Source organism: Scyliorhinus canicula, chromosome 21 (assembly GCF_902713615.1).
Source record: "Scyliorhinus canicula chromosome 21, sScyCan1.1, whole genome shotgun sequence".
In the NCBI taxonomy this organism is placed as follows: domain Eukaryota; kingdom Metazoa; phylum Chordata; class Chondrichthyes; order Carcharhiniformes; family Scyliorhinidae; genus Scyliorhinus; species Scyliorhinus canicula.
The window spans coordinates 43,333,090-43,355,087 of record NC_052166.1 but is presented as its reverse complement, the minus strand read 5'-3'; the positions used below and the strand labels follow the sequence as shown (position 1 = coordinate 43,355,087).

The 21,998-nt window shown below is 46.0% G+C and overlaps 1 protein-coding gene across 10 annotated transcripts in view; it reads left to right on the top strand.

Moving 5' to 3' along the window:
* LOC119955747 (spermatid perinuclear RNA binding protein) overlaps positions 1–21,998 on the top strand; it is a 215,304-nt gene that overhangs the window by 81,153 nt on the left and 112,153 nt on the right. For 9 of the 10 annotated variants that reach the window (XM_038782268.1, XM_038782274.1, XM_038782273.1 and 6 more), the window contains one exon: positions 1,161–1,245. The exons of the other annotated variant lie outside the window; for it this stretch is intronic. The gene's annotated coding sequence lies outside the window, so the exon portion shown is untranslated. The remainder of the gene's footprint in view (positions 1–1,160; positions 1,246–21,998) is intronic. 10 annotated transcript variants of the gene reach the window in all.

Genomic DNA, 21,998 nt, shown 5'->3' with positions numbered 1-21,998 from the left:
AGCTTCAAACCTGTGATCACCACCTGCAAGTTCCTCCTCCTCCTCCCAAAATAACAACCTTCCTGGCTTGAAAATATATCACAATTTCTTCACTGTTGCTGGGTCAAAATCCTAGAACTCTCCACCTAACAGCATTGTAGGTGTATCTGCATTACAGTCTATAGCAGTCCAGAGAGGCAGCTCACGGTCACCTTCTCGAGGGGAGTTAGGGTGGGCAGTTGTGATGTCAGCATCTCATGGATTTTTTTTGAAAAAGGGCTACAGCACTATTGTAATGGAACCCGTATTCAATAGCAGAATGGCAGAATCCAGTCCTTTAGTTCTTTAGAATTATAGAAATTACTTGGGTGTTCCTGGACAGTATTTGGAATAGAATATGAAACAAGGTCAGTGTACAACTGTTAGCTAGCTTACCGTAGAGATCTCTTTGTTTAAATTTGCCTTGAGGCTTCATAATAGATTTATGCCGTGGTATCTTAGCTAATGCCAGCTACAGAATTGCTTTGTGCACATGACATATTATACATTGCCTTTGAGAGTGCTTCGATTAATTTGATTTTTCAGAAAAACTGCTTTGAGCGACAATAGTGCCTCAGATTTACCCGTTGTATTCTTCTTCTCTAATCATTGGTTAGACTTCCAACTGAGTTACTTTGGTTTTCAACCCACTGAATATGAAAGTAATGTTTTTACTTTCTTAGTGTTAAAATGAAACCCTTTTCTATAAGTGCATTGGCCACAGATGCTGACATTTTTATTCTAAATGTCAATCACTGTGTGGAATGCAAAGTAATGGAGAGCTGATTATATTGTGGTGTCGATGCACGATTTGAGTGAAGTGCACTATAAAGTCACATTCAAGGCAACTTGATTGTACATTATTGTACTGGCACTGATCATTTCTCAAACTGAAGTGCTATTACATTGGTGCAAGTATATGTAACCGCACATTTGTCAGAGCTTGTTTTGAAATTGAGAAGTGATTAACTTTTTTTAATGAGCGTTGCTATATTGATGTATCAATTTTGCAATCACCAATTTCAAAAATGCAGTACAAAGCAGCTTAATTTGCATCAGTAGTGTAATTTGTTAATAACCAGACTACCCATAGTTGGTTGAAATATTACATTGGTTTACACTATTCCAAATTTACTCCACAGTACACCAGGTAGAAGCATTGACCTATGATGACATGACATGATGTGGATACCTGTTTTCGTGAAGCTTATTTGAAGTACACATAAGGTAATTGAGGATCTATTTCTGATGTGTGCAAGTATGCTAAAAGTTATTGTGCAAGTACTGTTTTAAGGATGCTTTGGGAATGAATTAAATCAGTGGAAATAAACCGATATCTAGAGAAGAAAATGTATGCAAATGTACACTGAACAGAGGCAAATGTTTCTTTCCACTGGAATGGGGTCTGAAGTCCTAAATATTGTATAGTAAATATTTTTTAAACATGGATTGGAGCACTTGAGAAGAGAATAGGTCTTGGAAATAACCATTCTCTCCAATGGTTGATGCATAGTTTGCTTTTGAGCTGTTAAACTGATATACCCTTAAAACCTGTTAGGCTTCAAGAGAATTAAGTTTAAAATACTGTAACTCCTGCCTCTCGCTGCTGTACTCCATTCACTCAACTCCAGCACTATTTTTCATCTATTCAGCCGAGTTTTGCAGCCACATGCTCCACATCCAAATTGACCCTGATGTGATTCAAAAAATGTGTAGTCAGGATGATGACTGATCACTTTCCAGAATTCAGTAATGATCCCAGATCAATACTTCTATCATTCCAAATTTGATTCTGCAGTCTATCTTATATAGGGAGCCAAAACTATGAGTCATCCAAGAGGTATATTTGTATTTTATTTTTACATCCGTCAAGGATTTGATGGTGGATGTTTTTATCAAATATTGCCTTTGTTTCACATTGGCTGATCTATAACCGTGTTATTCATGGAATCATACAGTGCAGAAGGAGGCCACTTGGCTCATCGAGTCTGCACCAACCCATGGAAAGAGCACCCTACCTAGGCCTACACACCCACCCTATTCCCGTAACACTGTTAACCCACCTAATCCTTTGGACGCTAAGGGCCAATTTAGCATAGTCTATCCATCTAACGTGCACATCTTTGGAGTGTGGAAGGAAACCAGAGAACCCGGAGGAAACCCACGCAGACATGGGGAGGAAGCGCAAACTCCAGACAGTTTCCATAATGCCCAACAGAATGTTTAGACTGAAGAGCAGGGCTATGTAGGAAAGAAACTTCCTGCATGATGATTTTAACATTTAATTAAGTTTTGGGAAATTTTTTTAAAAGTAAAATTTTAGCTTTTCCAGCACTGCGTTGTGACAGTAAGAAGCTAAATGTAATTTAATGCTGGGTCAATTTTCACGGAAACTTTGAAATCTAAGAGAAAATTCAATATAATTTTAAAATTGTGATTTTGTTAAGAGTGAATAGATGAAAACTATTTTCTCTGGTTTGCAAGTTTTATAATGAAAGGTTATTAATTGAAAGTTGTCAGTGGGTGTGAAGAATGAGTTAAGTAGAACCTTCTTTGAATAGTCTTGAAAATGGCTTCCTGTGCTGATATGTTCAATGGACAATGTGACCTCCATCCAACCTCCCTGCCCTTGCTACTAAACTCTCTTATGTATTTTTCTTGACTAATGATTTTGAAGTACTTCTGTGTCATGCTGAAATTATTAGGAATTAGTATTTTAATTTTAAGAGTAGCTTGGAACTCTTTCTTGGCTTAGAATTTATGATCAGTGCTGCTGAAACTACAGGCCAGTTAGTGTAGCATCTGTCATAAAGAAATTGCTGGATTCTATTTTTAAGGATGTTATAGTGCCGCACTTAAATCTAAGAACAATCAGGCAGTCAACATAATTTTAAGGAAGGATAATAATATTTGATTAATTTATTGGAGTTCTTTGAAGAAGTAGCGAGAAACCTGGATAAAGGGGAACCTGTGGATGTGCTGTACTTACGTTTCCAGAAGGCATTTGACAAGGTGTCATATCAAAGGATGCTATGCAAAATATGAACTTGGGGTCTTTTCGGGTTAGCAAGATGTGATGAAATGAGTGCATTTGCTATTTATATCAATGACTTGGGTGAAGGGACTGAATGTATGGTTGCTAAATTTGCTGATGGTAGGTAGGAAAGTAAATTGTAAAGTGGACATAAGGGGCTGTATTCTCCGCCACGCCACATTTTTGCTTCGGCCCGGAGTTTCCCATTGTGGGGCAGCTCCGGGTGCCGGCATAACTGAGAATCCCACCCAGGAAGTCTGCAAAAAGACATAAATGAGTGGGTAAAAAATTGGCAGATGGAGCATAATTTGAGAAAATGTGAACTGGTGGACAGGAGGAACAAAACAGCAGCATATTATTTGAATGGAAAAATATTGCAGAACTCTTAAGGTACAAAGAGAACTGGGTGTGCTGGTACATGAATCACAAAAAGCTGGTGTAAAAGGTACAACAAGTGCAGGGAAGGCAAATAGAATGGTGGTGTTATTGCAAGGTAAGAGTTGGAATCTTTTGCTAGTCGTATAGCGCGTTGATGAGACTGCATTGTACTGTATACAATTTTTGTCTCCCTATTTAAGAAAGGATAGAAATGCATTAGGAGTATTTTAGTGAAGGTTTATTCAATAACTATCTGGGATTAGGGGTTATCTTATGTGGGAAGATTGGACAGACTGAGCCTGCATCCATTTGAGTTTAGAAGAGTGTTTTTAAAACTTATTTTCCGCAACACACTTTTGCCAACCAGGACCCGCTCCAGTCGTCCTTCACGACACACACCGCATTCATTCACTTACCTTTAATCCAAAAGGGGAGTCTGCTTGGTCCTCACGATCTCACTCCAATCAGGTTCACAGCAGGATAGGGCAATGCGCATATTAGGTTCAAATTCCCATACCAGCCTCCCCGAACAGGCGTCGGAATGTGGCGACTAGGGGCTTTTCACAGTAACTTCATTGAAGCCTACTCGTGACAATAAGCGATTTTCATTTTTCATTTCATTTCATTTTTCAATTTGTGAACTGAAGATCCAACCTCTCACATATAGGTACACATAAGCAACTAAATGCTTTTTTTACTCAGCACTGGATATGCCTAGGCGTGCTATTGTAGAATGCTGACAGCTTCATGGGCTTATGACATATTTTAATGTGCTGTCACCGGTCGGGTACAGCAGAATAGTCTTTTCATTTAGAGTCAGCTGTAAGTTAGTAACTGACTCTCGGGTCTCAACCTCAAAGGGAATTTTTCACCCACTGCTTCTCTTCCAAAATCTGAAACTGATCCCCTCATTTGCCATCACCTCCATGCATCTATTACACATGAGCTTTGCATCTTTATTTGCATTGCCACACTTGACAAAACCACACTTCAAGAAATCATCTTTATAATGCTTTGCTCCAGAATTAAGTTTCTTCTTTGTGGGCTATTACAAAGGCCCTGGAGCTCTGTACAGAACTAACGCTACCACTGCTCTGTCCTGCCCTGGACTCCTCTTAGCAGCTCTCTCCAGCAGATTCAGATGTGAGATCCTAACCCATAGTGACTCTGTCTTTTTGTGTTTCTGACCATCTTTATTGTAACAAAATGATTCATCTTCACAGTCCTCTTGGCTTGCTTGCTAACAGCTAGAAATTTGAAGAAGGTCTCTGTGATTCCCCCCCCCCCCCCCACAAGCACACCTGTCCTCTCCCCCGAAAAACCTGCTCATCCTCGACCCAGTCATGTGGGCCCTATGCAGCACCTTGAAGTGTATGAGGCTGAGCCTCGCACAGGAAGAGGAGGAGTTCACACTCTCCAGGGCATCCGCCCACGTCCCCCCCTCAATCTCCTCACCCAGCTCCTCTTCCCCTTTACCCTTCAGTTCCTCCACCGAAGCCTCGTCTACCTCCTGCATTACCCGGTATATGTCCAAAATTCTCCCTCCTCCGACCCACACCCCCGAGAGCACCCTGTCCCGTACCTCGCGTGGGGGCAACAAGGGTAACCCCTCCATCTGCCGCCTGGCAAACGCCCTAACCTGCATGTACCGAAACATGTTCCCCGGGGGGAGCCCAAATTTCCCCTCTAACTCCCCCAAGCTCGCGAACCTCCCCTCCACAAACAGGTCCCTCAACCTCCTAACCCCTGCCCTGTGCCAGGCCAGAAATCCATCATCAATGCTCCCTGGGACGAACCGATGGTTCCTCCGTATCGGGGCCTCCATCGAGCTCCCCATTTCTCCCCTGTGCCGTCTCCATTGCCCCCAGATTTTGAGGGTAGCCGCCACCACCGGGCTCGTGGTATACCTCGTTGGAGGGAGCGGCAACGGCGCCGTTACTAGCGCCTTCAGGCTCGTGCCCACACAAGACGCCGCCTCCATCCTCTTCCACGCTGCCCCTTCCTCGTCTATTACCCACTTACGCACCATCGCTGCGTTGGCCGCCCAGTAGTACCCACAGAGGTTGGGCAACGCCAGCCCCCCCCCCCCTATCCCTGCCTCGCTCCAGGAACACTCTTCGAACCCTCGGAGTCCCATGCGCCCACACAAATCCCGTGATACTCCTATTGACCCTCCTAAAAAAGGCCTTCGAGATAAGGATGGGGAGGCACTGGAACAGGAACAAAAACCTCGGGAGCACCGTCATCTTGACGGACTGCACCCTCCCCGCCAGTGACAGCGGTAACATATCCCATCTCTTAAACTCCTCCTCCATCTGCTCCACCAATCTTGTGAGGTTGAGCTTGTGCAGGGCCCCCCAGCTCCCCGTCACCTGGACCCCTAGGTACCTGAAGCTCTTCCCTGCCTGCTTCAATGGGAGCCTACCAATCCCCTCCTCTTGATCCCCTGGATGCACCACAAACACCTCACTCTTGCCCAGGTTCAACTTATACCCCGAGAAACCCCCGAATTCCCTAAGAATCCTCATCACCTCCGGCATCCCCCCCACCGGGTCCGCCACATACAGCAACAGGTCGTCCGCGTACAGCGACACTCGATGCTCCTCCCCACCCCGCACCAGGTCCCTCCAGTTCCCTGATTCCCTCAGTGCCATGGCCAGGGGCTCAATCGCCAACGCGAAGAACAAGGGGGACAGGGGGCACCCCTGTCTCGTCCCCCGATACAGCCGAAAGTACTCCGACCTCCTCCTATTTGTGGCTACACTTGCCATCGGGGCCTCGTAGAGCAGCCTCACCCACCGGATAAACCCCTCCCCAAACCCAAACCTCTCCAACGCCTCCCACAAGTACCCCCACTCAACCCTATCGAAGGCCTTCTCCGAGTCTAATGCCACCACTATCTCCGCCTCCCCTTCCACAGCCGGCATCATAATGACGTTGAGGAGCCTTCGTACGTTTGTGTTCAGCTGCCTTCCCTTCACAAACCCCGTCTGGTCCTCATGTATGACCCCAGGCACACAATCCTCTATTCTAGTGGCCAGGATCTTTGCCAGCAGCTTAGCGTCGGCGTTCAGCAGCGAAATCGGCCTATATGATCCACACTGCAGAGGGCCCTTGTCCCGCTTCAGGATCAAGGAAAGCAGCGCCTGTGACATAGTTGGGGGCAGAGCCCCCCCCTCCCTTGCCTCGTTAAAGGTCCGGACCAACAGGGGGCCCAACAGGTCCAAATACTTTTTATAGAATTCAGCCGGAAACCTGTCCGGCCCCGGCGCCTTCCCCGACTGCATGCTCCCTATCCCTTTGACCACCTCCTCCAGCTCGATCGGCGCCCCTAGTCCCTCCACCTGCTCCTCTTCCACCCTCGGGAATCGCAACTTGTCCAAGAAGCGCCCCATTCCACCCCCCTCCACCGGGGGTTCAGACCGGTACAATTCCCCATAGAAGTCCCTGAAGGCCCCATTGACATCTACCCCCCTCCGCACCACCTTCCCAGCTCTATCCATCACTCCCCCAATCTCCCTGGCCGCGTCTCGCTTCCGGAGCTGGTGCGCCAGCATCCTGCTCGCCTTCTCCCCGTATTCATACACCGCCCCCTGTGCTTTCCTCCACTGAGCTTCCGCCTTTCTGGTCGTCAGTAGGTCGAATCTGGCCTGAAGGCTACGCCTCTCCCCCAGCAATCCCTCCTCTGGGGCCTCCGCATATCTCCTATCCACCTGCACCATCTCCCCTATCAGTCTTTCCCTTTCCCTCTGCTCCCCCCTCTCCCTATGGGTTCGGATGGAGATCAATTCCCCCCTCATCACCGCCTTCAATGCCTCCCAGACCGTCCCCACCCGAACCTCCCCGTTATCATTGGCCTCGAGGTATCTCTCGATACACCCCCGGACCCTTCCGGCCACCACCTCATCTGCCAGCAGCCCCACCTCCATGCGCCAGAGCGGACGTTGGTCCCTCTCTTTCCCCAGCCCGAGGTCCATCCAGTGCGGGGCATGATCCGAAATGGCAATGGCGGAGTATTCCACTTCCTCCACCCTCGACACCAGCCCCCTGCTCAGGACAAAAAAATCAATCCTCGAGTAGGCCTTATGTACATGGGAGAAAAACGAGTATTCCCTGGCCCTTGGCCTCGCAAACCTCCAAGGGTCCTCCACCCCCCCAATCTGGTCCTCAACACCTTAGCCGCCACCGACCTCCTACCCATCCGATACTTGGATCGATCCAATGGGGGATCCAGTACTGTGTTAAAGTCCCCCCCATGATCAGGCCCCCTGCCTCCAGGTCCGGAATGCGGCCCAACATACGCCGCATAAACCCCGCATCGTCCCAATTTGGGGCATAAACATTCGCCAACACTACCCGCTCCCCCTGCAGTTTGCCACTCACCATCACGTACCTCCCGCCACTGTCAGCCACCACCTTCAACGCCTCAAACGACACCTTCTTCCCCACCAGGAATGCCACCCCCTTACTCTTCTCATCCAGCCCTGAGTGGAATACTTGGCCCACCCACCCCTTCAGTCCCTTCAGGTGCGCGGGAAAAGAAAACGCCCCCTCCCTCTCACAGCGCGGGAACCCCGCAGAAAGCCCGCGCTTTCGCCCTGCCGGGCCCCGCCTCTTCCAGGGCCACTCCCATTGTCAGTCCCCCCCCCACCAGCTCCCCGAACACCCCGTTTACCCTTCTGCCCGAACCCGTCCACCCAACCCCTGCTTGAAAACCCATAAAGAAAAAACCTGTACAACATCACCCCACCCACCCTAAAGCCACCCCACATCTTACCCTAAACCCAGCAAATACGAATACAGTATAAATAAATACAGTATTATACAGCATCCCCATCAGGGGGACCCTCAGTTTGAGTCCAGTTTCTCGGCTTGCACGAAGGCCCACGCCTCCTCCAGGGACTCAAAATAGTGGTGTTGATCCTTATAGGTGACCCACAGACGCACCGGCTGCAACATTCCAAACTTCACCTTCCGTCTGTGGAGCACCGCCTTCGTCCGGTTAAACCCGGCCCTCCGCCTCGCCACTTCCGCACTCCAGTCCTGGAAGATCCGCACCTCCGTGTTCTCCCATTTGCTGCTCTGCTCCTTCTTGGCCCACCGGAGCACACACTCAGGATCCACGAACCGGTGGAACCTCACTAACACCGCCCGCGGCGGCTCGTTCGACTTGGGCCTCCTAGCCAGAATTCTGTGGGCCCCCTCCAACTCCAGGGGTCCCTGGAAGGACCCAGCCCCCATCAGCGAGTTTAGCATCATCACCACATAGGCCGCTAGGTCCAACCCCTCCGTGAGGCCCAGGATCCGTAAATTCTTCCTCCTCGACCGGTTGTCCAGCTCCTCGAACCGCTCCTGCCATCTTTTGTGGAGCGCCTCGTGCATCTCCACCTTCCCCACCACGGCCACGACCTCGTCCTCCCTTTCGGCGGCCTGCTGCTGCAGCTCCCGGATCGCAGCCCCCTGGGCTGTCTGGGTCTCCATCAGTTCCCTGTTGGTTACCTTCAGGGACTCCAGCAGCTCCAACTTCAGCTCCTGGAAGTAGCGCAGCAGAATCGTCTGCTGCTCCTGGACCCACTTCCTCAGCTCCTCAAAGCTTTCACCGGCCGCCATTTTGTTTTCCTGCCCCTGATTTTTCCTGGGTGTTTTCGTTGATCTTCTCTCTGCCCCACTCCTGGTCCAGACCATGGGACCGCTGGGGCGACTCCTGACCTCTTCCCCCGTCGGGATTTGCCTCCTCAGCTCCGTTGGGGGCCCTGAAAAAAGCCCCGAAGTTCGTTAATCGCGGGAGCCGCTGAATGTGCGGCTCAACGGCGCATTGCCGCCACCGGAAGTCGTGGCTGTCATTCTCAATAAAAATCCCGGTAGCGGCTGTTGGGAGCTTCTCCCGTGATTGAGGCCACCACGGAAATGCCGCGACGATCACTGCTCTCCTCGCCACCTTCAGGTCATGACCTGCATTTTGAAAAACCCTGGTTTAGAAGAGTGCAAGGTGATATTATTGAAACATAAAATCCTGAGGAGGCTTCATGGTGGATGCTGAAAGGATGGTTTCCCCTTCTGGGAGAGACCAGAACTGGGGACCATAGTTTAAACATAACGGTTCTCCCGTAAGATGGGGATGAGAAAAGTTTTCTTTCTGATTGTTGCGAGTAAGAGGGCTGTGAGTCTTTGAAACACTCTTCCCCAGAGAGTGGTGGAGACTGGGACATTGAATATTTTAAAGGCAGCAATAGATATAAGACTAACAAGGAAGTCAAAGATTTTCAGGGGTAGGTGGTCTACAGAGTTGAAGCCACAATCAGATTAGCAATGATCTTATTGAATGGCAGAGCAGACCAGAGGGCCGAATAGCCTACTCCTAATATATCTCTGTAAAAATCCTAGTCCAACTACTGGTAACTATGCAACTAAACCTCCAGTTACTCCGTGACCCCACCACTTGACTTGCCCCTCTCCGACCCGACCTGACTAGACACCAGTCCACCCACCTGACCTTCCCAGCTGCCTACCAACATTCATCTTGGACATTTAAACTTGCCTTGCTCAACTAGTGCTGTAAAATGGTGTTTGGTCCCTTTCCTGATTCTCTCTTCTGCTCTCTGCATCGATTGTTGTGCTGAGGGATTTCTTCTGCACCGTGGACTGGTAGTCTGGCCTTTTTAAGGGCATTTGTGTAAGTGTCTCTGGTGAAGGTATTGCTATCATGGGGGTATCAGAAAGAGGAAATGGTGTTTTTTTTCTGAATGACCTAAAATAACATTGATCAATAATTACACCTTCTCAATTGAGTATCGCCACTCGGATGGAAACATAAGCGCCAATTTCTTGTTTGCTTTTTAATCTGTGGGTATTATAGGGCAGGACACTGAGGTGAAAATCTCATAATACAATGTTCTCTCCAAAATTGTGGCAAGCCAATGTATGGTAATTTAGCACAATATTGATACACTGCCATCACTGTTGAGTTTTTATATTAAAAAGGTATGTAATTAGTACTTGATCATTGGATTTCTTCAAATGGATTTGTAGTCTTTTTAATTTTGTGATGGGAAGAGAAAATGCAAAATGTTATCATGTGCTCAGCAGATTGGATTCCTGTTGGGAATACTGAATTTTAATATTGTGCATGCGGCTTAAATCTGAATAACTGAGTTTGGATTTTTACAGATTCCTGCATCACAAAATGTCACTATTAATTAGCAGACACTAGCACAGTTAGGTTGACTTCATTTATTTGCTGTGGCAGCAAAAATTAGTTGATCTGCTCTTGCAGCCACTGGGCGTCACAATCATAATCTGAAATGGTGAAATTGTTTATGGATCATGCAGTTTAAATTATTGATTAGGACTTTTTTTTAATAAAGCAGTTGAACCTTTTTAGTTTCGGTTCAAAATTGCTTCTTTTTGTGTCAACAACTCGTTTCTTCTTTGATCAAAATCTTTAGGAATATCATTCAAGATGCTTTTTATGCTCAAGCAGAAATGTTTGATATTCATGTTTGGTCTGATCTATAAAAAATTTGTCATCTTTCGTTTCTCATGTTCCTATTCAGATTGAATTTTATTTAATTATTTCCAAGTACTATCAGCAGTCACCTAATTTTGGACGTTCAGTTTTCTTTCTAAGGCTAAGTCATCCACGCAATTCACAAATTACTTTATTCAAATCATTTTTACGTTGTAACAGACCTTTTGAACTCTGCAGAATTGCTTAGTTTTTTCAGCTTTGTCCTGCATCTCCATACTGATGGGACTGTTTAATTCAGTGTTAACTGTCATTAACCCTTGAGGGTCATTCTGAGGTCTCATTCCTTTCTGTGACAAATTTTGATTTGGAAATTATTCGGTCTCTGTACTATCTGTCACTAGAATTATTCCTTCAGTAACTCTTCTTGCATCAGATTTTTTTAAATAATAGCTTATTGTCACAAGTAGGCTTCAATTAAGTTACTGTGAAAAGCCCCTAGTCACCACATTCCGGCGCCTGTTCGGGGAGGCCGGTACAGGCTTCTTAACTGTACCACAGGTAAGTTTATGCTCACAGGAACCAGTCTGTGGAATAGCATCTCAGATTGTAGAAAACCAACATTGCCCACAATATTGTTTCCCAACATTATATCTATATTTTTAATAGGTAAGTTAGGAACATTTCCAATCAGACAAAGCCCCTTCATCGGCGCAGAATTAAGTTTCTGCAATGGGCAAGGCACACACGTCCCATCAATACCTTGTATTTTGATTCAGCAAACTTTCTGAAGAACAGTCTGAATTCTTTGCTAACAATCAGCTCTGAGCTGAACATTCATCTCAGGATAACAATTTTTTCAGACTCTTCCTTGAGCAAAAATAGATTGACTTCCTCTTCAATATAAAACCTTGTGATGTGGAACTAGCGGTGGCAGCCATGGAGTGAGTGGTCGCGCATAAGGTGGCTTCTGCCTGAGGTCGGATTCTTTGGACCATTTTGCCTGTTTGCGGGATTCTTGCGAGTGGAAAAAGTGGGAATATTTATTCTCCTTCGGTAGGTAATAGTGATGAATTACCAAACCGGGGGGGGGGGGGGGGGGGGGGGGGGGGGGGGGGGGGGGGGGGGGGTGGGCATGGAGGATGGGCAGGTCATGGGCCTGGAAAGTCCATTGAAATGTTGGGGACGGGGGTGGGTGGGTAAGGGGTCCTGTGTTTTGGCCCACTGAAAGAGTTTGAAGGCCAATATGGTGTTTATTCAAGAGACGCTTCTGAGGGTTGCGGGTCAGACGAGGTTGAGGAAACATTGGGTGGGGCAGGTGTTTCATTCTGGGTTAGATATGATGAGAAGGGAGGTTTCCATGCTGATTGGTAAGAGCATAGTTTTTTTTTTGCTTACAGTAGAGTGGGTGATCCAGGGGGTAGATATGTGATGGTGAGTGGGAGGCTGGAGAGTGTAGACGTGATGTTGGTGAACATATATGCCCTCAACTGGGATGATGTATATTTTATGAAAAGGTTCCAGACATCCTTGATCCTAGGTTGGATCAGCTGTGCCCCAAGTTTTTGAAGGTGTCGGCGATGGCAAGAGAATTTAAGGGCAGCACAGTAGCATTGTGGATAGCACAATCGCTTCACAGCTCCAAGGTCCCAAGTTCGATTCCGGCTTGGGTCACTGTCTGTGCGGAGTCTGTACATCCTCCCCGTGTGTGCGTGGGTTTCCTCCGGGTTCTCCGGTTTCCTCCTACAGTCCAAAGATGTGCAAGTTAGGTGGATTGGACATGATAAATTTGCCCTTAGTGTTCAAAATTGCCCTGAGTGTTGGGTGGGGTTACTGGGTTATGGGGCTATGGGTGGTGTTAACCTTGGGTGGGGTGCTCTTTCCAGGAGCCGGTGCAGACTCGATGGGCCGAATGGTTCCCTTCACTGTAAATTCTATGTAATTGTTAGGATTTATGGAGCAAATGGGGATGTATGGACCTATGGCAGTTTGGTAGGCCAAGGGCGAAGGAATTTTCGTTCTTTTCTCATGTACATCGGATGTTTTTCTGGATTGACTCTTTTGTCATGGACAAGACATTTGGTGGTTCAGCGATTGTGGTTTCAGATCATACGCCCTATCTTGTGGACTTATATGTGGGGACGAGGGGTTCCCAGCAGTCGCAATGGAGGCTGGATGAGGGGTTGCTGGCCGATGAGATTTGTGGAAAACAAAAAGGGTGGCTATACGTATTTATGTGGAGCTCAATAAAAGTAAGCGTATCTCTGCTTCCATACTGTAAGAGGCACTGAAAGTGGTAATTAGGGAGGAGTTTATATCGATCCAGGCACACGGGGATAAGGTGGAACAGTTGGAAAGGCAGAGATTGGTGGAGGCCATTCTGGTGGAGGTACCCAGCAGCCTCTGAGGGGAAGTTGTTGAAGGAGAGGTAGGCGCTACAGATGGAGTTCGAGGTTATGTCCACAGAAAAGGCTGTGGAGCAGTTTCATTGGGTTAGGGGGCACTGTACGAGCATTTGGAGAAGGCCAGTAGGTTGCTTGCGTACCAGTTGAGGTGGCAGTAGAGAGATTGGGCGGTTGAGGATAAGGTGGAGGTGTTGACCTTGGGTAGGGTGCTCTTTCCAAGAGCCGGTTCAGACACGATGGGCCGAATGGCCTCCTGCACTGCAAATTCTATGATATGATGTCGATTTCACCTGCCGATCTGTTGGGTGTTTCAGTAGCAGATGACCTGAGGTAGGGGCTGAGAAAGATGTTCTTTGTAACGGAGAAGATATGGGGTCTGAAATTCAACTCAGGCAATTATTATTACACATGATTTATGCTTTTTTACTAATAAAGAAACACATTTTGTTTGTATTACTTTGTCTTGTTTATTGATTAAAGCCACAATTTCAGTAGATGTTTTTTGCAATGATCTCAAATACCTAATTTTCAAGTGCATATAGCGTTATCCATCCAAGATAACTTGAGGTACATTTAAATCATTTTTATACCTATTTGTAGATTCGCCGATAAGTCTGTGCTTTCAGTAGGGCTAAAGCAGAATGGTTTGACTCCGTATTCTACCAAAATTCACCATCATGGAATGCAATCAGCAACAGATATATACAATCCACATTTAAAAGGAAATTGCATTGAAAATGATGCCTGTATTGTCCAATTTTCTGCAAAAGTGCTGCATTAGCGTAAATCCATTAAAGCAGCAATCTGCTACCGTCAGAAAGTAGAGACAGTTGAAAGTTTGCTGTTTGTTACAAGATAACAAATTGCCATCCTTGATGTTTAAATGGGCACACAGCCACTAACCTTCAATGATACTTAGAGGTCTTAGTTGTGTATAGCCCAATACTGAATTGCTTCAGAACCTTTATTTTATTTGATGTAATTGAAAAAGTGGCAGTATTGTCAACTTATACCAATCGATGGACATAACAACTTCTGCCATAACACAGTGATCTGCTGCATATAGCTCTGGCAAAATTCAGGTCACAGTATCAAGTTCATGTTAATGTACACTTCTTTTTTGGGAGTGGCACATTTATGTGAACTTGGGCAGAAAAAGACAAATTGATGCATTAAGCCTGTTCGGGGTCAGTCTTGTGACTTTGAATCAACAGTAAAGAGATTATCCATTTATAACTGGAATCGAGGTGACCTTGTTGATCACATCACTGCAATCAAAACAAGGTCCCAATCATTGAGGTAAGAATGGGCCCATTGAAATCGGGGACCCTGTCAGTACATTACTGGACCATATTCCTGTCTTTGGGTGCAGATGATGAATTAACTGGATTCTTTTGTTTTGATTTTCTGAACTTGCAATGTTGTTTTGTAACACACTGAAAGGATGATTTATGAAGCCGATCACGATTCAGCTTCCGGCGGGGGAAAGAGAGCGGTCGCGTGTGGAGGACTCCTGGGGGGGAACACAGTTGCATCCCGGACTCCAAAACACACTCAAAGTGGAAGACCTGAGGTCTCGGGAGCGGGCGACAAGGAGGGAGAGGCCCCCCTTTCCAATGGCGACCACGAGGTGAGCGGCGGCACAAAGGGTGACTCCCGCCTCGACAGGAAACTCCTCTCTCTACCCGATGAGAAGGAAGGGGAAAGGAAGGGAACCAAACCAAACAAAAACAAGACCGGACAAAGAAACCCAAACCTGAAACCTGAGGCAGACCAGATCCGTCAACAGAAGAGGAGCGGGGGAAGGGAGAGCAATCGCAGGGTAAGGAACAGCAGTGTGGAGAGATAGAGACACAGATGGCTGGAGAGGAAAAATACCAAAGTGGAGGGATGGCGAGACGCAAGGAGCAGCACCAGCGAGGGGAAAGCGCAGGAGCGGAGGACGCGCAGGCAGGCAGCCCCACGAGCCGAAGCAAAGGTTTGGGAGAGCCTGGAAGGGAAAAAGGCTGGAGGACCAACAGCAGAGCGGGAGTAGGTCGCGCTGACCATCAATCCCCCTACACGGGGGTGGAGAAGCATGCTAAAAAGGGAGCTAAGCGCCATAAAGGAGGCGCTCAGGACGGAGCTCCACACAATGGTGAAGGAGGTGCTGGTGGAGACAACGGACAAAATGCAGCGACTAATGAAGGCCTGGGAAGGAAGGTGGAGGCGCAGGAGAGAACTATTCTGGAGTTGGAGAGGGCCGTTTCGGACCAGAGCGACAGGATGATAGCGCTGGAAACTGGTGAAAAGGTTGGTAATGTCCCAGGGGTGCCTAAGAGGAAAAGTGGAGGACCAGGAAAATAGGTCCAGACGGCAGAACGTTAGAATAGTGGGTCTGCCAGAGGGGTTAGTGGGCAGAGACCCAACAGGCTATATCGCCCCAAATACTGGGCAACTAGTGGGAAGGGAAGGATTTCCAAACCCCCCAGAAATAGACGGGTCGCACAGATGACTTTGACCCACGCCCAAAGCAGGGGAGCAGCCCAGAGCGATTATCGCAAAGCTGCACCTGTTCCAAGACCGGGAGAAAATCCTGAAGTGGGGCCCAGCAGCCACGATTGAGCACATGGGAAGGAAGAACATAAGGGTGTATCAGGACATTGGGGCGGACCTAGCCAAAAGAAGGGCTAAGTTCAACAGGGCAAAATCAGCACTCGACAAAGTGTTTCTACCAGAAAAGGAAGTGCGAACGTATCAACGTGGATGCGTGTTATCTCTCCCCATAACCCTCCTTTAGTCCCACTTGCTTTCCCAAGGTGCTCTGAGACTCCTCTGCATTCTCTCTGGACTTCAACCTGTTCCTCCCCTTTTTCTCCATTCACCTCCCTTGGGCTTTTTTATTTTCACAGTTAACTAGAAACAAATAATACTGGGATGGTATCGGGAGACAGTGGTGAGGAATCCAGAGTACTGCGCTAATACTCTGCAGACTTGACTTCAAACCCCACCATGGCAGCTGATGGAATTTAAATGTTAATAAATCTGGAACTCCAAAAATTAACCTTGGGTAATGGTAAACTTGAAATCATTGTTGATTGTCGTAAAATCCCATCTAGTTCACTAATGTCCTTTGGGGAAGAAAATCTGTTGTCCTTACTGCTCTGGCCTACATGTGACCCCAGACTCACAGCAATGTGGTTGACTCTTAACTACCCTCTGAAATCAAACCGTTATGAAGTCAAAAAGGAATAAAACTGGATGAACCATCCAACGTCGACCTAAGCACTGGAAATGACAATGGTAAGCCCAGCCCTGGACTGGAGAGTCCTCTTTACAGATGGAGACTTGTGCTTAGATTGGGAGAGTCATCCCATACACAGTTATAGCAACAAACAACTCACCAAATCATACCTTACAGACACCACCATTACCATTCCTCACTGGTGATATGATTGTTTACAATTGCCCTGGAAGTCCTCAACATCGACTCCAGACCCCATGAGGTCTCATGGCACCATGTCAAACATGGGCGAGGAATTCCAAAGAATCACAACTATGAGGGCACGGCGTCCACAGTACTGCCTCACAGCTCCAGGGACCCATGATCACTTCCGGCCTCAGGTGACTATTGTGTGGAGTTTGCACTTTCTCCCCATGTCTGCGTGGGTTTCGTCTGGTTGCTCCAGTTTCCTCCCACAGTTCAAAGATGTGCAGGTTAGGTGGATTGGTCATGCTAAATTGCCCCTTAGTGTCCCAAAGATTAGGAAGGGTTACTGAATTATGGAGATAAGGTGGCGGTGTGAGCTTAAGTAGGGTGCTCTTTCGAAGGGAATTCTATATGTATACTGTGGCTTCAAGGGCAGATCAGAGACTGGGAATCCTGCAGCAAGTAACTCAACTCCTGACTCCCCAATTCCTGACACACCAGCTACATAGCACAAGTCAGGAATGTGAAATGAAATGAAATGAAAATCGCTTATTGTCACAAGTAGGCTTCAAATGAAGTTACTGTGAAAATCCCCTAGTCGCTACGTTCCGCCGCCTGTTCGGGGAGGCTGGTACAGGAATTGAACCCGCACTGCTGGCCTGCCTTGGTCTGCTTTAAAAGCCAGCTATTTAGCCCTGTGCTAAACCAGCCCCGGTGATAGAATACTCTCCATTTCCCTGGATGAGTGCAACTTCAACAACACTTAAGAAGTTAGACACCATCCAGGGCAAAGCCGCCCACCTGATTGATACCCTATCCACCACTTTCACCGCTCCCTCCCTCCACCACTGATGCAGAGTGGCAGCAGTGTGTACCTTCTACACGATGCACTGCAGGAACTCACCAAGTTTCCTTTGACAGCACCTTCCAAACTTGTGACCTCTATCACCTAGACGGTAAAGGCAGCAGACACACGAGAACACCACTACCGTCAAATTCTCCGACAAGCCACATAACTATATCATTGTTCCTTCACTGTTGATGGGACAAAACACTGGAACTTCCTCCCTCACAGCACTGTGGATGTTTCATGGCACATGGACCACAGCAGCTCAGGAAGGTAGCTCACCACCACCATCTCGAGATGAGCAATGAGTGCCCACATCCCATGTGCGAGGTTTGTTAAACAATGGAAAAACTTAGAACAGTTATGAGCTGTTACATTATAGTGCAATGTGTTAAGGTGCCTATTAAGAGAATGAAGTTTCAAATTGATAAGGACAGTGGATTTGTACAAAACCTAGCCTGAATTATTTATGCATGCGTTGGCACTCATGGCAAAATGGTTTCTCTGTGAATTTACCAGTGGTTACAAGCTTGGTGTTTATACAACTAAGTCTCTGGGTTCGGAGAAAGCATTGTACTGAGTTAGCAACGTGACACAAGCTCTTCATGGTGGTTAGAAAAATCAGTGCTTGTTATCATGCGACTAGAATGGCATAATGAATTAGTTTGCTAGGAAAAAGACTGCTCTGTGCTTCCAAACTGATGATAGATTGGCAGAAATGGATGGTATTGATACTAAATTCCAAAAATTTCTCTGATCTTGTTCTGACCTTGGGAGCAGTCCCAGAATTGCCAGCTTGGTTGGAGTTGCACTTCTGAGGCTGGGTAATAAGATTTACTCTTGGAATTCCAAAGTTACTTCTTATGATACTTGAAGAAAATAGCCACTGAGTTCCAAACGTGACACCTCAAACATTAATATCATCATACAATGGGCCAAATTACATCATCTTCAATTGCGTGATTCTGTGATATAAATGCATATCTTTACTTGCAAAGAAGAGCTCTAAAGCTTCTAAACTGTTTGACTACAAATAAAAATAATTTAATCAACTGACATTTTGTTGGAACCGCTGCCTTAAATAAATTAGACAAGTTTTCTCTTTTCACTGTGTGAAGAGAATATGGCCTTGAGATGTATCTTCAAATGTCCATGGGGTTTTCTGTGTAAGAATCTTTGCTTGATTCTCTGCCAGCACTGCTTTTCTTTTAGAAAATACAATTTGGCCTGTAATTTTAATTCCCATAAAAAGGGTGAACTGAATCAGTTGTGGTAAAACAGCAATGCCTCCGATAATTACAATGTCAGATAACACAAAAATGATTCCATTGAATACTGAAAAGTTAAATACATAATTTCTGGAATTTAGCACCACCGTCACCTGTTTAGTGTACAATTGAATTCACATTATGATCAAAGCAGCTTTTTCTGAATTAATTGCTCATCAAAAGAAATCTGCCTTTTCTTATAATCTGACCGTTTCCAATCTTTCATTTTGAACTTGTGGTTTTAAAACTGTTTAGATGTGTTGCATCCTTTGAAATCGTATGAGTATGCAATAAGTAATATCACTGGAGCCCAGTCTTTATACATGATAAATCTTTTTTTCTAGAGACGCACATTACACATCGTGCACCTCAAAATCCAACCAATTCAAAATTAAAATACCGTGGATACTGGAAATCTGAAATAAAAACAGAAAATACTTGAAATATTCAGCACATCAGGCAGAATCTGTGGCGAAAGAAACAATTAAATGTTTCTAGCTATTAATCTTTCATCAGAATATCAGATCCAACTATCTGGTTTCAACCTATTCCAAATATATATTTCCGGGTGAATCCCCAATTAATCTCTATAAACATTTAAACTGCTAATCATTGGGAGAGATTTGCCTCTAAATGTATCCATCCATGCACAGTTCTCATTGAAACAAACACTTTCATACAGGCAGAAACTAAGCATTGTAAATTAGGCTTATTAGAGTGACCAGATTTTCAAAGGGCCAACGAGGACATATTGTAAAGTCTTGGTAAGATGGGGCTCCATGGTGAGCCCCCTCCTCCAAGTTGGATCAAAAGAAGACGTCTGGGGAGAGGCCGTTGCAAGTAGATCATGTGATGACCTCTCCCAGAATATACCCAGCCAAAGTTGGCAACTCTTATCACGATGCCCAAAAATTGAAACCAACAGTTATGAACCGAAGGCTTGTTTCAATGATATGTCTGCCCATTTTCTTACAAGAAAACGAAACCAAGACTTTGTTGCAAGATCCCAGAATCCTCAATTCCACTATAGCTTTACCGTGCAACGCGCAATGTTAAGACCAGCCTTGTTTTTTATGCACGACAGATTCCAATAACAGACTTTTTCAGCCAGAAGCTGAATTTTGAACTACTGAACATGCCTCAAGATTTTGTTTGCACCTAGAGTTGGAACCAGGAAAGCATGCCATCTTTCAATGAGAAGCTTGATTGAACATGCTAGGGCTCAGATGAACTTGCTTGCCACCATCTTCAGCACCATCTGGTGGTTTACCAATGGACAGCATCCAACCTTTTTTGGGAATAGCTTGCGGTTGGTGGGATCAATTGTCATCATCCAGAGACTGATTTCTACCCCATGGCTTCCCATAAAGTACCCCGGGGACTCCCAGTGAAGTACGACCAGCAACTCATAAACTTTCCAAATGCCCATTAAGCGCCTTGTCTATCAGCTGCAATAGAATTGTACTCGAACACAATCTGTAACCTCATGGCCTGGCATATCCTCCACCAAGCCAGGGCTTAACCCTTGTTCAATAAAGAGTGCAGGAGCACATGACCAGAGCAGCACCAAACATAACTAGAAATGAGGTGTCATTCTGTTGAAGCTACCACACAGGACTGCTTGCCTATACAGTACTGTATCTTTGGGGGGGTATTTGTGTTGGTAGTTGATATGATGTTTACTGTGTGTTCATAAAATGTTAATTGAATTCATAGAATAAACATTGTTTTGTTTAAAAATACTGAAGATCTCTGTTGCATAACACCTGGAAATTGGGGCCCTTGTGCTTCTCATAACGAAAATCTATTAAAAGTTGTGGGTCAGGTGAACTCCATGATATACTTTAGTCTTCTCTAAACCCTGGCCCTAAATCCTATAACAGAAATCTAAAATGGCCAATGTCCGCCCCATCGGTCTACTCTCATCATCAATAAAGTGATCATCTCAGTTCCAGCACACCACTGCATGAGTTCCTCAGGGTTGTCTCCTCGGCCCAGCTTTCTTCTGCTTCATCATAAGGTCGGAAGTGGGAATACTCGCTGAAGATGGCACAGTGTCCAGTTCCATTTGGAACTCCTCAGATATTCAAGCAGTCCATGTCCAAGTGCAATAAGACCTGGAAAATATTCAGATTTGGACTGAGAAATCGCAAGTAACATTTGCGCCACACAAGTGCCAGACAGTGACCATCTCCAGTAACTCCAGAGACTCTAACCATTGACCCTTGACATTCAAATGACTGCTGAAGCCCCCACAAGGCAAAGTCAGGAGTGTGATGGTTTAGCTCAGTTGGCTAGATAGCTGGATTCATGATGCAGATCGAGGCCAGCAGCGTGGGTTCAATTCCTCAACTGGCTACGGTGTCATGGTAGCACAGTGGTTAGCACTATTGTTTCACAGCACCAGAGGATCTGGGTTCGATTCCGGGCTTGGGTCACTACCTGTGCGGAGTCTGGCTGTTCTCCCCACATCTGTGTAGGTTTGCTCTGGTTTCCTCCCACAAATCCCAAAAGACTTGCTTGTTAGGTGAATTGGACGTTCTGAATTCTCCCTCGGTGTATCCGAACAGGCGCTATAGTGTGGCGACTAGAGGATTGTCACTAAATTTATTTCCGTGTAATGTAAGCCTAATAATGGTTATTATATTCATGAAGGCCTGCCTTCTCAACCCATCTCCTCGCCTGAGATGTGGTTAAATCATCTCAAAGGGAAGAGCAACCTGTGGTCATCTGCGTCTATGACTACTTTACCTGTACAACCTTTTTAAAACCAGCTCCATTACCCCAATTTATTTCACAAACCCAGCCTCCTGTTAGTAATTTTTTTTCAGAGCTAATTTTACGTCAAACATTGAGAGCAATTTTCATACAGTTTGGTTGAAGGCAAATTTGGATTGGATTGGATTGGATTTGTTTATTGTCACGTGTAGAGAGGTACAGTGAAAAATATTTTTCTGAAAGCAGCTCAACAGATCATTCAGTACATGGGAAGGAAAGGGAATTAAACAAAATTCAAGAAAATACATAATATGACAACACAAGATATACAATGTAACTACATAAGCATTGGCATCGGATGAAGCATACAGGGTGTAGTGTTCCAAACCAGAAACTCCATTAGGAAACGCCTTGGAATCCCTGATTAGCCAATTGGAGTGTCCTGGCGGAATGACC